Raw genomic sequence first — 10,411 nt, 5'->3', positions numbered from 1 at the left:
AACATTGTTAAAGGGTCAATAGAGGATCTCTGTTGTGATGACTTCCTGAGAGCGGAGTTTCAGATAGTGCCGGAGGCTTTTAAAGAGACAGAGACCCAATTTCAAGGCGTTAAATTACAAAGTAGGTTTTCTTTTAAGTCATATTTGATATATATATATAGATAGATAGATAGATAGATAGATAGATAGATAGATAGATAGATAGATAGATAGATAGATAGATAGATAGATAGATAGATAGATAGATAGATATACATATAGATAGATAGATAGATAGATAGATAGATAGATAGATAGATAGATAGATAGATAGATAGATAGATAGATAGATAGATAGATAGATAGATAGATAGATAGATAGATGGTTAGTATACCCTCCATGCATACTAACCATGCATGGAGGGTTCCACCCCAAATCCAGCACCCTGAGACTATACACGAGCCGTAAGGAAGGAGGCAGAGGACTAGTGAGCGTGAGAGCCACTGTCCAGGATGAGACATCCAAAATCCATAAATACATCAAGGACAAAGCCTCAACGGACGATGTGCTCAGCGAATGTCTCAAACAATGGGGAACAGAGGACGAGGTGCTGGAGGAACCATCGTGGAAGGACAAGCCTCTACATCGGATGTACCACCGACAAATAACTGAAGTGGCTGATATCAGGAAATCCTACCAATGGCTGGAGAAAGCTGGACTCAAGGACAGCACAGAGGCCCTCATCCTGGCTGCCCAGGAACAGGCCCTAAACACCAGAGCAATAGAGGCTCAGATCTACCACACCAGACAAGACCCAAGGTGTAGGTTGTGCAAGGAGGCCTCTGAGACAGTCCAGCACATAACAGCAGGGTGCAAGATGCTGGCAGGGAAAGCGTACATGGAACGACATAACCAAGTGGCGGGCATAGTGTACAGGAACATCTGTGCAGAATATGGACTGGAAGCCCCAAGATCAAAGTGGGGGACACCCCCAAAGGTGGAGAATGACCGAGCCAAGATCCAGTGGGACTTCCAGATCCAGACAGACAAAATGGTAATGGCGAACCAACTGGACATTGTGGTGGTGGATAAAGAACAGAGGAAAGCCGTTGTGGTGGATGTAGCAATACCAAGTGACTACAACATCAGGAAAAAGGAGCACGAGAAACTGGAGAAATACCAGGGCCTCAGAGAGGAACTGGAGAAGGCCTGGAAGGTGAAGACCACAGTGGTGCCTGTGGTCATCGGGGCCCTCGGGGCAGTCACCCCCAAACTGGAGCAGTGGCTCAAACAGATCCCAGGAACAACATCACACATCTCAGTCCAGAAATGTGCAGTTCTAGGCACAGCCAAGATACTGGAGGAACCCTCAAGCTCCCAGGCCTCTGGTAGAGGACCCGAGCTCAGAGGATGAAAGAGACCACCCACGGAGGGTGAGAAGGGAATTTATATATATATATATATATATATATATATATATAGCATTTTTATAACAACTGAGGTGAACAGTTACTTGATTATGCTATAAAATGCCCCTAGAAAACACATAACACTTCCCCTTTAATAACTTTCTGGAAAAGACTAGATGTATTCACAGACTGCTGTACTACCAAGCTCAAACATCACCCCCTGCCACCACCCTGCACTGTTTAATGAGCGGGGGGGGGGGGGGGACAGAGAGAGAGAGGGAGAGAGAGAGAGACGCTGAGACTCAGCAACAGATCAGAGACAATCTCCGTCCTTTAAGGGATGATATGCTCTGAATGTTGGTCTCCCATTACTGGACGGCGGAGCGACGCAGAGCACAACCCCCATGTTAATGCTAATCGCCTCAATGTATTCACTCACACACCCTGAATGATTAAACACACACCAGGCCAGAAACAAGCAGCCATCCTCCGTCTCACGTAATGCCGCTGAAACGAGCAAGAGACGCTGCAGTGCTGGTCAAAGAGATCCGTTCAGCAGGTGAAAGTACAAACATGAGAGAAGCGGTGCGGGGCGTGACTGACTTGTAGTTTACGCAAGCGTCCATGCGGTCCATCTGTGCACGTCTGGAGTGTTTATGCATGTGGCTGTGTCCCGTGCCGGGGCCGGACTGGCGATAAGTGATGAGGGGTCACGGAGAGTGACAGGGTGGACAGCCGGCGGGAGCACGTCGGCGCGCTGACAGGTTGAAATCTGGGTTATTTGACAGGGATTTCAGGCCAGCCTCAGCACACAGCTGCCACCGGAGCAGGGCGGCGGCGGCGGCGGCATCAGTGGCGGTGGTGGCAGCCGCGTGTCATTAGCGCTGCGGAAGCCTCTGTGAGTAAAAGCTCCTTCTGTGAGCTGAGAGCTGCTGCTGGGCTGGATTGATATAACTCCCATGTGAATACATTAAAGTATATAAAAAAAGAAAAACTTTTTAACTTTCACTGTCTCCACTTTCAAGAACACTCAGATGTTTGAGGTTTATTTCAGACTTTCTCAAAGCAGTGGTTTTACTACGGGGACAGCAAACCGCAGTGTGTCAATTTTCTCCCTCTTTTTTTTCCCTCGTTGCCCCCCTAAGGACATTGCTTCTTTGTTGTGTCAAATTGAATCATCTTTAACCTGTAAAGATGGTGTCATGTAGGTAGTTCACCATCGGCCAGCTGTCGCATATAAACAGACATTAAATAATCTATTGGTCTACAAATAGATAAGTAAAGAGAACAACCAACAGAGCCAACAAAGTACAAATTAAACTGGATGCACTTAAGACAAAACACAGAACACAAAGTAGTGACATTTTTTTTTCTTGTCAATTATTTTCTGATTATTCGTTTTTATTCACTTTTTGCTAATATTCCTTGTTTTAATTATACAGGTTCACACAGATATTTTGGGTAGAAGAGATTAAAAAAAAAGACAAAAAAAAAAAAAGCCAGAACAAACATTTTTCATGCTTGCATCAGATGATTGTGTTTGGCTTCTCTAGTTTTCTACAAATTAAAAAAAAAAAAACACTGGTAGAAATCTCTACATTACCATTAGAAATAACTGCCCATGCTTGGTTGTTTGTCCTAAAAAGTCCAGTCCGACCCGAACCCACAGGCATCGTGTCTGAGCTCGATTCAACTAATTAACTTTAATCCGACGTTTTTTAAATACAGTTTCACTCCTTTGGTTTTTAGGCCGCCATGTAAAGTACGTAGTGGTCGAACGTCTTTCGGCTCCATCTTGCCGCTTGTTGCAGCCGTGGGGTGAATCAGGTGCAAACCTTCTGGGATGTGTGACTGATGGGAGCGGAGCAGTGTCATTAACTTCTCCCTGCTTACTTTATTTATTTCCTCAACAGGTTGAACGCTCTACTCCTCGATTTCGACTACAAGGAGATCAAGACAACTAAATATTGTGTGTTCTCGTTTGGTTTTCTCTGTCCTGTACAGGCTCATTAAACGCCCAACCACCAGCCCGGGTCGGGCTCGGACCATAAATCTAAACTCGAGTGTGTCTCTGTTTCTCCCACCTAATGGAACGGCGACCTTTCAAGGGTAACTCTCACCTCTCCCCCAATGACAGCTGGAGAGGCACCGACTTCCTTTGCAATGAGGAGCAAATATAACGCTGGATGAACAAATCGATATTTATCTTCTCTATTTTTAAGTCGGACTATACAGAGAATCCTCAAGAGGCGGATCGAGAGACCTGCAGGCGAATGGCACGGTGGCGGGCAACAAGTTCAGCAGAGCTCGCTGGGGGGGAGGGCCTCTGATTGGCCTGCAGCGGGGCCCCCATAAACAAGCCGGCGAAGCACCGGGCTAAGTGTCCTCTATATATCCTGAAGAGCTAATGAGGAAGTGAGCAGCAGCTGTGCAGGCAGGTGGCCGATCACAAGAGCAGTCAGGTGATTTAGCGGAGGCAGGGAAGCTCTGAGAGCGCCGACCGGGCAGGACCGGCATGACTGCACTTTGAGGAGTAAAGTGGAGAGCGGATGTTTCACGGTTTACAGCCTCCACCCTTAACCGACCTCTGCTGCAGGGGACCGACCTTAGCGTTACTCCTGAATCTGTGCAACTCTATTGCAAATCTTATTTTCACCTATTGAATTCGGTGTAAAAATTGCCGTACGTTTTAGCAAGTAGCTCTTAAAAGAAATGAATCCGTCTACCGTCACCCGGTGCAGAATCGCTTTTCTAAACAGCAGATGTTTTTGAGGTCAAATAAATGATAAATATTTTAATCATCCAGTCACAGAAGCACTTTAAAATGCACTTTATACCTTGGCTTTGCGCCATTTCTTTCCCTTCCATTTAAATTATTCGTGCTACGAGTTCATGCATGTTTCAGGACATTCATTTTCTCATCCAGAACTAGGAATGCAAACTTGATGTTTATTTTATTTTTGTTCAGAAAAAAAAAACAAACAAACCCAAAAACAAATGAAATACAACAGAAAAGGTAGAAACTTTATTTTTTATTTTATGTCAACTTGTACTTGAAAATGATATCTTACACCCTCTGTCATCACTAATGCATATGAGGGATGCATGTTTTCAACTTCAGATTCATATTTGCTTGGAAAAAAAAGTCCTTTTCAATCTTACCTTCAAATATTTAAGTTGGGATATTCCTGTTTAAAATAACTTTTTCTCTTAGCCTATAATTACAAAAATCCTTTTGATATAAAACAATGTGAACTAATCTGAATTTCTACACTTTGAAATCCTCAAATGAAAAATAACTTTTATTTAATTTTTTTTTTTCGTCTTTTGATATTAAATCAAATAATTGTGTGGGTATTTTTTATTTTTTGCTCTACTTTCTTAATTTTCATTGAGAACTACAGATCAGTAAAACCAATAAAATATCATCTCTGTAACTACCTTCTTATATTTATAACTATATCTTCTATTTAATGCCAAGATTATTTTTTAAGTCATCAACGATCTCATCTCACTCATAAAATGTGCAAATATAGGCAAAAATGTTGCAAACGTTTGCAGATATTCATGCCATAAATGTTTAACTTTGCTAAGCTGCTATATTTTCACACTGGTGAAGCAGAGCCACGTCTGTAAGAGACAAACCAGTTTCATGGTGGCCATCAGTTAAATACATCAGTCAGCACTGTAAAATAAAGAACCACTGGAAGTTTTGGATGTGGTTTAGCCAAGTTGACAGGCTGTCAATGCAAACTTTATTCACCAAAAGGACAAGATAAGTATAACTAATTCAATCTCACTATAAATGTAGGGGAAAATGATTTGATCAAGAAAAAGAAGCTTCATAATGTTTAATGCTTTTGTCAGGGTTGTGTTATAGGCAATGAAATAAAGGAAGTGTCCAACTGGATGCGTATGTTGTCATGGAAACCGTTAAGCAGATATGCTATTTGTCATGAGTCCTCCGTCCATTTTCTATACTCGATTAATCCTGTTCAGGGTCACGGGGGGGTCAGAGTCTATCTTTAGCAGTTGATAGGCGAGAGGCAGGAAAGATCCTGGACAGGCTGCTGTTCCATCAGAGGAACGCACGCACGCACGCACGCACACACACACACACACAAACCTGAAGGGCAATTTTATAGTTATAAATTAACCAAACATGCCTGACTTTGTTCAGAGGTCGACAGCTGAAGTACCCAGAGAAAACCCACACAGGCACAGGGAGAACTTTACTTTAAAAACGTTCAGTAGCAAAGACAGTACTCCACTTCTAGCATGTAAACATCCTGTGGACACACAGGAAGATCAGCAGGTCGGCTATCTTCACCTGCTTGGAAAGACCACAGATTTAATATTTTGTATTTTCACAAAATTCTTATACACACCCGGAAACAGTTTAACGAATGCTAAAGAAAAATGGCATTAACAATCTAAAAGTGACGTGACTAGCGTTGTTGTGGCTAGTGGGCACTGAGCCTCCTCACACTGCTGCATTCTAAGGGTACAAAGGAGCGTTATCATAGGTCCTTCCTCCCAGCCACTGTTAAGACTTTATCACCACCATTGCTTCTACCGTCAACCTGAATGGAAGCGACGGTGCTCCACTAGAAGCACACCAGTCCAGGGTTTACTGCAGTCTGAGTCCTAAAACGGTTGGAAGCTGCTTGTTTATGGAGAGTGGAAGCTGCTGACAGGGAGTCCCCAGGAGCGCCGTAAGCGCTGTCAGCAGCCGTTCAGCAGGAAATTCCCCGGCTTCGGGCCTATCAATGGATCCTTTCAGCAGTAACAGACCATCTGTGTTCTCGCCAGGTAAGTGAAACATTATTCACACCTCCTGCACCAACCCAAAGGTTTTGTCCCAATGCCAAATGCATGAGTTCATTCGTTCTTCTTTTTTGTGTGTGGATTTTGTACAGATTTCCAGCACATAGCAGCACAGCACTAGCAGCACCCTGTCGGTGGAGAAGGACGAGCTGCTGCGTGTTTACTTTTCGTTTTTTCGAATAATCTCTGTTGTGTTGTTTTTCACAACATCCAGCGAATGGTGGAGAATTAGTGCTGACAGTCTTTTGAAGATAGTGCCAAATTAATGAAGGTTGAGTGGGACTGCATGAATGAGAAATAGCTCAATTTGAGGTCTAATTAAAGTCTTGGGAGGAAAAGGAGAAGTTGGAAAAACGAAATTTGTAAATAAAAAAAATAAAAAAAAGGGGGGCGGGGGGACATCTGAAACCCAAATCTCATTTTCATAACGATATCAGCTCGGTGTTTTGGCTTCATAAAGAGAAATTAAGATGTTCTAATGAGGGCTTTGAGGTTATCGTTGATAAAAAAAAAAAAGAAAAAAAAGGGGAAGGGATGAAAGTCGGTGTTTACAAGTCAGAGACGAGAGACAAAGTGAGGGAGGGAGGGAGGGAGGCAGCTCCTCCAGACAGCTGTTTTTCATCGTTCTGCTTCACGCTCCGTCCATCTTTCTTGCTAGGGACCCGTGCGCACGGCTTTCATCAGCCTCTCTCACATCTCGGGGTTTAAGAGAAGCAGTTTTCTCTCATGTGTTCGCCTCGCTCCGTTACATAAGTCACCTGCTGCGCCGCTTCCAAGCCTGCAGAAATAAGCCAAACAACAGCCGAGAGCCGCCTTAATAAAGAGTTTGTGTCAAATAAGGTGTTGAATTAAAACACGTTTTCCTGCATCATAAACTTTCCCACATTTAGAAACTTCAGTGTACTTCACTGTGGTTTAATGTGACAGACCGACATAAGGGTAGTGAGTAATTGTGAAGTGGAAGTGAAGTGATGCGTAGTGAAAAGATTTTCTTTAAAGATAACATTCAAACTCTTGCTCAGAAATCACTGAGTTGGGATTAAGGTTCCTCTGAGTTTCATTAAATTTAAACAATTCAATCCAAAACCTACAGTCGGGACTACTAATATCAGAGCATATCCATGTTTTAAAATGGCCTAGTCAAAGTGCAGACCTAAATCCAACTGAGACTCTTTGGGGGAAAAAATCCCCAAAACAAACATAAACGTAGATGTCGATCAAATTTGATGAGCAAATAAATTTCTGTCAGTAGAGACTTCAACCCCAAAAGAGGATTTTACAACTTATTAGCACTCGGCGGCTAAGCAAGCTCATTATTAGGCGTTGAAAATCTTCTTTTAGTTGGTGAGTTTAATGGCACAGAGCTCAGCTTTCAAACCAACTAATAATCACACTGAGTCATTCCCCTGCTGGCTGCGAGTCTTTCACCTACCCTTGTCTCGTCTCTGATCTCCCTCATCAAGAGGAGTCGAGCTCCTCATCCTGGGCAAATCAAAAGGCGGCGTTCGGATCGAGGTGCCGAATCCTAAGTAAAAGTAACCACGTCTCCTGGAATGAGGTGTTCTCTCTCCGTTTCCTCTCCCCCGTCCCTCCCCTCCTCTACCTCTCTCCTTCCAGCTCCTGATAAGAAGACAAAAGATAAACAACCCCTCTGGCATCTGGCATCGATCGCTCCGAGGTAAAAACTTAATGGCTTGGCTCACAGTAATAACACTCCTGGACTTCTCTCAACTAATGGGATTGATAGACCTTCCTTCCCTCCACACGCTGCTTAGAAACAGTTTGTACTTGGGAGAGAGATGGCAGCAGGAGGATGGAGGTCAGGAGAAACAAAAAATTAAAATTAATGTGCCTGAAGGAATTAAATAAACAAGTAAATCCACCTGCCGTTAAGGAGTTGCAGAGTGTTTTGCTTTATACTTACCCAGCACGTCGTTGATCTATGCCGATGTTCACACACAGCAGGTCTTGATACTCGATTCAGATTTTTGTTGTTGCCGATGCGACCGCAATCACTTTTGTGTGAACGGCTTACCAGCCTGAAGTGCCCCGTATGTGCAGAAGAACGTTGACGACACACAGCAGCGAAGTAATAATCGATCTCGTCGTCTATTGATTAATTTTAAAGTTTTATTCAGGAATTGGAGCTGAAAAGATTGTCACCAAATCTCAACCAGACTAAGGAAGCTAATAAAAAGAAAAGCACAACTAATAGAAATGGCCTTTCGTGGAGCATCGAACGTCCGACTCTGACGTCAGAGTCAGAAATGACCAAAAGACTTCATAATTTCATAGCTGTCATTCCAGACATCGTTTACGTCCAGTCTATCTTCTTCTGATGGAAGAAAGTCAATGACGCAAAAGCTGGATTACATGCGACATGACCGTTCACATGCGTATTTGATTCAGTTCCAAATAAGAAGTGAATTGGGCCGTTCAGACAGCCATGAAAGTTGAATCTGGGTTGCATATCGACATAAAAAAAAAACAACAAAAAAAACAAACAGATTTGGGTCACACTGCTGTGTAAGCGTAGCAAACCCAAACCTAGATCCTCATCTGGAGATGTCTTAATTCTTCTAATAAGAAATAAACCAGCCAAATTTATTGCTACACTTCAACAATAGACAATAAGGACACAACTGTTTCTTAAATGAAATAAAATTAAACAACTGATTGACAAATATCGTACAACGTGGCTTTCAAAGTGTGGCCTGCACTTGTACTCACCCCCTGTGCCCTGATGCCTATAAATGAATCCCAGTCCAAACAATTACCTTCAATTGATGTCCGGTTTTATTGTCCGGGTTCTGCAGGCAGAGCTACACTATAGTCGACGTCACTGTTGACTGAGGAAGGGGAGCTGGCTGCTTCAACTCCAAACCTGCTGAAAGACGAGCCGATCAAACTATGTTAGATCAAGTAGTTTGATGTTGAATGACTAGAAAGACCCAAAACCTCCAGGAATTTCCTGATTCCAGCTCAGTAGATATCTAATAAAAGAATTAGCTATGACATGTGTTATTGTGATACTTTGTGCTTATATACTCTCACTTTTCTATTCTCTTGAGAAGTTTTAGCCATGTTTATAGCACATGTACATGCTGAATCACGCGGCAGTGTCAGGGCCTCACTAAGAAAACAACATTTAAAAGTTACAAGAATAAAGTCAGAATAATGTGAGAATAAAGTCATATAATATTACAACTTTATTCTCTAAATATTACTTTGATGTCATACTCTTGCAAATTTATTCCTGTATTATTTCGACCTCATTCTCGTGCAACTTTATTCTGGTAATATTATGACTTCATTGTGGTAATTTTATGACTTTATCCTCATAATTTTATTTTTTAATCTTTTCTTAGATTAACATTCTAATACTAATACTCTGTTGTGGACTCAAAACAATAGCCATAACGGTATAATTTCTTTAAAAATGTTTCACTTCTTTTTATTAAGGAAGACAAGACAATAAGTACTTTATTCTCATCATTTTAATTTATTCTTAGTTTGGCTCTAATGCTCTGTTGTGGAATCAAAACAGTTGCCATGTAGGCATAATTTAAAAAAATAAGATATTATTTGTCTTCTTTCCCCGAAGACGAAGGGAAGAATAAGAAGACATCTTTGATGATCTTGACTTTGAAAGGTTTCCTACAACGACCTTCAGCGCCGTCCATGTTGCCCCCCCTTCGCTGGGCAGCATCCGCTCACCAGCAGCTTGTTGGACTCTGAGTGTCTGCAGCATTTTCTGGAGTCCCAACTCGATCACAGCCGTGTGTCAGAGTCTGTCATGCTCACATCAGCGTTTCCCAGGAGGAAGCCCAGCCTGGGAGCCTGTGCGACCTCAAGCCTTGACAGACCGATGCCTCCGTTTTGTGTGTTCGCAAAACGTAAGAGTGACGCTCAGGCGCACCGTTTCTGGTAACTCAGAAAGCTAATTAGGGAGCTAATTATTCTCCGAGTCATTACAGTGAATTATGAGATTGAACGGTGTCAGACGCTGAAACGGTTTCATCCTCACGCTAAAAATAAACATTTTGGGAGTCGTTCAGCCGCAGCGCCTCACACTGCGAAACAAACTCTGTGAATATAATCAGTCTGATTGTGTTTACACCGTTTTTTATATTACTGTCATTCAAAGAAAGATTGCTCTGTCTCGGTTATTTATGAGGGTTAAATGCCGATGAGG

The sequence above is a fragment of the Poecilia mexicana genome, unplaced genomic scaffold (genome assembly GCF_051168715.1).
Source record: "Poecilia mexicana isolate PSO_F unplaced genomic scaffold, ASM5116871v1 scaffold_4, whole genome shotgun sequence".
Classification (NCBI taxonomy): Eukaryota; Metazoa; Chordata; class Actinopteri; order Cyprinodontiformes; family Poeciliidae; genus Poecilia; species Poecilia mexicana.
The sequence above is the reverse complement of the archived record's forward strand: the minus strand, read 5'-3'. Positions refer to the sequence as shown.